This window comes from Chionomys nivalis, chromosome 10 (assembly GCF_950005125.1).
Source record: "Chionomys nivalis chromosome 10, mChiNiv1.1, whole genome shotgun sequence".
Lineage (NCBI taxonomy): Eukaryota > Metazoa > Chordata > Mammalia > Rodentia > Cricetidae > Chionomys > Chionomys nivalis.
The window spans coordinates 67,295,377-67,301,376 of record NC_080095.1 but is presented as its reverse complement, the minus strand read 5'-3'; the positions used below and the strand labels follow the sequence as shown (position 1 = coordinate 67,301,376).

Sequence of the window (6,000 nt, the reverse complement as noted above, 5' to 3'; positions counted from 1 at the left end):
CTCATTATCTATTGGGTTTTCAGAACGTTGTTTTTCCTCAGAATTGTAAAGATAGAACGGATGTAGGTCAGCTTGTGTCTGTCTGTCTGTCGGTGGCCGGCAAGTATTAACTGTGCAGGAGCTGGGCTGCTGGTCCACGCTGAGTCCTCCTCGGTGTCACAACTCGATGCTTGTTTACACTTCAGAGTGGAAATAAGCCACTACTTTGGACTCCCCTTTCTTTGACTAACAGGAGTAATCCCTTCTTGAGTCTTGTTTTAATGTGCCCACTGGGGGAGGGGAGGCAGTAATCTCTGTGGTAGGCAGCCTTCCTGCCTGGAGAGGACAACAAATCCCAGCCTTGGGAGTGGCCGTGACCAGAGATTTCTACAGGTCTTCCACTTGCTCTGGATTTAACCCCAAAGACACTTGCATTTTGGCCGTGACTGCGAGGAGTTCTCTGCTGGACAAGGGAAGGGTCCCTGGAATAGGACTCCTTCCTGGTGCCCCTGAAGGTTTGGTGGCAGCTGAGTTCTTGCTGTGGCAAGTCCTGTGGGGTGCTGTCCATCAGGGCACACCATCAAGGCAGACTGAGCTACTGAGGCTTGGCCCATGTTTGGAGAATAATTAGTCTGCGTTCTCGAGAATCAGACTCACTTGGTTAGCTGTTTATTATATTTAATATTCTTTTATTTTTCACTCCTTGCTTTGTTTTTTTGGTCTTTGAACAGGAGCTAGAACTCTTTTCAGTAACTTTTAAAGAGGTATTGTTACTAGCCAGAGAGAAGAAATGATCAGATTGCCTGATAGGGAAAGACGAATATGAGTTTGTATTTTCTCAGTCCCGAACCTACAGTCCACTCCCACCTTTAATCTCTAAATCTATAGCAGCAAATAAAGAGGTAATTTAATACTTTCCTCCAATATTCTTCTAGGAAAATCCCTTTTGAACTTAACGGATTTTAGTCCAATGAGAAACCCTCTTCCTTTGGACTGAATTTTGCATATTGTCTGCTTCTTACAGAGCTTCCGTATTGTCTCGGGCTCCACTGGAAATGCAGCAAGGATTCCTAGCACATCCCGGTTGCCATAGCAACAGCAGCCTTTCCCATAATGAGCTGCATCATCTGAACTGATGTCACAGCATCATGCAGCAGGTCAAACAAGGCATCTCCTAGTATTGCATCCTACAGATGTGCTGTAAACATCAAAAGAAGACGGCTGGAGCAGGAGATGGTGAGTGTTAAATGTCCGAGCCTTAATTACATGGTTGTTTTGTTGGCTGGTCGGCGGCGTCTGCTCAGGCAAAGAGATGGGGGGATGTTGTCTGTTTAAAATGGACCAGAGAAAGAAGGGTTCTTTTGCTTAATTCTGTTTTCAGGCTGCTGTGTTAAGACAAAGGCCTGCAAACGTCATGTAAGAATCAAAGTGTAAAGATTTCTTACTCTGGCTCTGCCTGTTATATTTAGTGTTCTCATGGAATAATAAAAAAAAAATAAACGCAGAATAATTTTCTACCGCAAACGCCTATATAAGCTCTCAAATGTGTAGTTCATGGTATTGTAGCATTGTAAAGATATGTTTCTTTTTTATGGGGCAGGGCTAATTGGTGCCATTTGCCTCTGTGATTTATGAAATATTTAGTGACTTGCAGAATGGAATTCAGGATTTACCTCCATTGGGTTTCAGGTTCTTCACAGCAAGGAATGAAGGCTGAATAAGCGTTTGACATAACCCTCATCTGAAAGGCGTTCTCTCGCATGTTCAAGAAAGAATTTATCAAAAGCATAAAGACTGAAACCAAGTGAAATTATTTATGTCCTTTGATTTGTACGGGATGTCTTCGTGTCCTCCATGGTTAGGAGGCTATAGCAGGAGCTGTTTGCAGGCTGGTTTGTAATGGGAGAGGAGCCTATCTCTCTGCGGCAGTTATAGTCAGAGATAACCAGGCGAGACACTCTGGAGGGACCAGTGGCTCTGCCGTCTCTTGCTTAACTTTAAGAGCCAAACTGATGTGATGGATAAATGTCAGGGTGTCTCAGAACTCGTTAGGTAGGCAAACCTCTGCACTCATAACATCACCTCCTTCTGAAACTCTGTATAAACAGGCATTGTTTACATTTAATCCAGAGCTTGCCTTTACACTCCCCCCCACCCCTTTTTTTTTATTTTCTAAAGGAAAGTCCAAGAGGCCAGCAGGGAACGGTGTATTTGCCTTTTGTTTTGGGGAATGAAATGGAACGGATTTCCCTGGTGAGACCGATTGCTGCTAGGGGAGAGAAAGAAGACACATGTCAGCGCAGTTGACCGGTCTGCCTCCCTACAGTTAGGGAGTGGTCCTGGGTGTCAGGCGCAGTCCCATGGATAGTTCCCACTTATATAGTCTTACTGGAAAGAACAGCACCCTCAAGTTCCTTTATGTTTAGCTTAGATTGTGATGGAGCCTGTAACAGATACATCCTAAGAAGCAGGAACAGCTTGGATTGCTTTTTTTTTTTTTCCTGTAGAGTTAAGCATATCAGGCCCGTTAGGCACTAGCCTGAGTGGGAGAGCTTGGGTTTTAATTAGTTTGTTTACCCCACACCACACGCATGCTGTTCCCGAGTCCTTTAAGGGTACACGGCTGGCATGCAGCTAACTGGGAGGGAAGAGGTCAACTTAGCCTGGCTTTTCTCTCAAGCACTTAGGAGCATGGACGTTCACTGCTTGCTGCCTTTTTTTTTTTTGAGACGTAGTGTGAGCTGCAAGCTCTGCTGGGACTGCTGGGTGTGAGCACAGCCAAGCCAGAAGCTCTAAGGTGAAAGGGAGGAGCAAGATGGCAATGGGGGAAGGGAGAGTGTGCCTGGTGGCTAAAGTACAAGTCTGGACCCTGTGCCCAGCACCCATCAGAATCCCTCTGAAGTGTGCCTTTCAATGACAAGGAATGAGAAAAGACTTGTCTGGTAACGTGAATTTCTGGGAATGATAAAATAGCTCACAGCCCTTCATGGGGCTTCTCTGGCCTTAATTCTTATCTCTTCTTTCTGACACTGCTTTCAGCTGCTTCATCATGGGTGATGCATACAATTACTGGAAGTCACAGGGGCCAGATTCCTTAAGGGCAGTGTCAGAAAAGTGAAGTCACGCTCTTAGGGTGGGGAAGGGCCCTGGCGGGTGTGGGCTGCCGCGCAGTTGCTAGTGGAACATCCGCCAGGCGCAGACAAGCCTGTCACCCTCCTCCCAGCCCCCACAGTGTACAGCGACACTTCCCAACTTTATGTCTTCATGGTTTTCGCTCCAGGAGAACAAAGCCCTGGTAGCCGGAGCTGTCACCCGGGTGTTCTGTGTCTTAGAGGGCCACAGCCGGGGCTGCACTCTGTTTAGCTGCGTCGTAATTACTAGCTAAGGCTATTTCAGTCGCTGTTGCTTTAATACATCCCCAAGGGGCAGGGTGTGTGTGTGTGTGTGTGTGTGTGTGTGTATGGGGAGAGAAATTGTTCCATGGCTGGTTTTATTGGTGTCTCAGTGAAATTTTCTAGAATTTCAAGTATTTCGTTGTGCATAATAACTGGAATCTTATCAAAATCATGTTGACTGTGTGGCCAAGTTTAGACTGTGCTAAGTCCGACGAGCAGTTAACCTCATCTAGGCTGTTGGTTACGGATTTTGTTCATGAATTACAAAATTATGATGGATTTAATTCTTCCTAGAAAACTAGGCCATAGCGGGCCTAATAAAAATAAAAATCATATCAACAACTATAATATTTATTCAGCTCATTATATCAGTTTTACTGGAGCAAGCTTTCCATATTAGCTTGTTTAGTCTTAAGATGACTTTATGAGGTAGGAAGGAGCAGTCTCATTTTGCAAGCTTGGGCACTGGTATTCATATCTTACCAAATCGGTTCTTAGGTTAGACATTTGGCTAGTCACATGCCTTATGAACAACCGGACAAGGATTCCAAGCCAGTGCCTCCTGGCTGGAAAGCCTGCGTGCTTGCCACAGCGCTCTAGTCTTACAACGTCTGAACCGCCTTAGTCATTTCTACTTTATTGCTCATCCCCTACCCCTCCTAATTCTGACTGTGAGATCAGATTTTACAGGCGGAATGCAGCCTGACTACACTGAGGTCTGTTTAAAGGAGAGCGCGAATCTTGGTCAGGTGTGAGTAATTAATTGCTCTGACCATCGCTGTGTAAGTGATGCAGAATTGATGCTCAGGCCTTGGCCACTACCCTCGCTGGGCACGTCATTTTAGCTGGGTCTGAGCATAGGAAATGCTACATGGATGGGAGTGAGCATGGCGGAGTCTCCCTGAAAGTGGGTCTTTTCTGAGTCCTTAGCGTTTCAAGTTCCTTGTACCCGTCTTAGCTGTATCTGTAGTGCTCTGCAAATCTCAAGATATTTGCATTTGCTGGCAACGCCAGGCAAATAATAAGAACAAAACTTTTCTCACCAGGCTAGAAGGTCTAATATGAATTTACCTCTTGAGTCAAGAAATAAAAAGGACGTTCATTGCCTGGGTCTATCAGCGGCTGAAACTGAGTGCTGAGGAGTCTGGTACAAGAATCCCAGTCTTGTGCATCGTCCTGGAAGCCTCGTGCTTGAGGAGAGCAATGCAGTTATCCCTGCATCATCTTGCCCATTCCTAGCTATCCACTCCCGGTGTCATTATAGGGCTCTAGGGGCCGTCCTTTGTTTAAGTATAGGCTAATGCACACACTGACAGCGCACTGATATTGATTCTGGAAGGGTGAATACTTAGACATATTATTCCACTGGGTGCATTAGCCTTTTCTAGGTTCTGGGAAGAAGTTAGCCTTTGTCCTGGACTGCTCCAAGGAGGCCCAAGTTTTTTTTTTTGTTTTTTTTTTCTGCATGAGGGTTGAGAGGTCGATTAGGAAACAGTCGGAGCTTCTACACACAGCATATCCTAGAGGGAGATGGCAATAAGCTGGTACCATCGCTAGGGTAGTTCCTTTCACCTCGATACTGAAAAAAAAAAGATTCTGTTTCCTTTGATTCCATGTGCTAATATAGAAATTTCTATAGCTGTATGGCTGTTCATGCATACATGGGTCATTTATGAAGAAGAACATACTACGTTGAACAATAGCCAGTTTTTCCTCCTTGGAATGGATTAGAACCCTGCCATGTGTCAAAGGCCAATATTGTCATATTGGTATAAGCTACTCTGAGAAACATAATGGCAAACTAATTCAGAAAGTGTATTTCTGTCTCAGCTGACAAAGCTGACTTATGAAAACGAGGAATGTATAAGGCAGATCAGTTAAAGAGAGATGCTAAAAATTCTAGTGCAACAGTTCTCTTCCTGGCAAACTCCCTTCCTGGGCAGGGTTGTAGGTACAGATAGCGTTCTGGGGAAGGCAGACGCCAGTGGAGCTGTGTGCATGCAAGGCTCCAGCCTTGCATGTTTATACTAGTTCGCAGTACAAATATCAGTTCAAATGAGAAGGCTTCAAAACAAGTATCTTAATTCATTTACTTGAAGCTGTGCATTTGCATGAACATTTCGAGGGCTGCTCTTGTCTGCGTTGCTATCTCATGTCATGTCATTTCATGTCCCAATGCTTCTCCAAAGCAGGGGCTGATTTAGGCCCATGGACTCAGAGGGCAGAGTCTCCCAGGACAGGGATGTCGTGACACAGGATTGAGTATGTTTATGGTGGCAGCAGTTTGAGGAGGCAGTTCCTCCATCTTGGTGGATCAGAAAGGAGAGCGCTGGATTGGAAGCAGAGGCAAGAATAGGCATCAAAGACATGTGTCACCTCCTCAAACAGTGACAGCAGATGGGTGTCAAGTGCTTAAACCAAGAACCTTTGGGAATGTTCCTGATTAAAACATTAAAACATAGCAAAATTTATGTGTCCATCTTGTTTTTCAAAGCAGAAAAACAAAATAAACAAAAACCACTTAAGATTGAGAGCTCTTGCATTTTTGTTGGTAACTGAAAACATTTTTTCGTTGGAATGTCACTTTTTATAGGACTTTGCACTTGACTGTTAGGTATTCTAAATT

At 44.8% G+C, this 6,000-nt stretch overlaps 1 protein-coding gene across 2 annotated transcripts in view; it reads left to right on the top strand.

Moving 5' to 3' along the window:
- Positions 1-1,035: 1,035 nt before the first annotated feature.
- Akap6 (A-kinase anchoring protein 6) overlaps positions 1,036-6,000 on the top strand; it is a 390,732-nt gene continuing 385,767 nt past the window's right edge. The window contains exon 1 of one of the 2 annotated variants that reach the window (XM_057782237.1): positions 1,036-1,215. The gene's annotated coding sequence lies outside the window, so the exon portion shown is untranslated. The remainder of the gene's footprint in view (positions 1,216-6,000) is intronic. The other variant, XM_057782240.1, reaches the window with a different exon arrangement.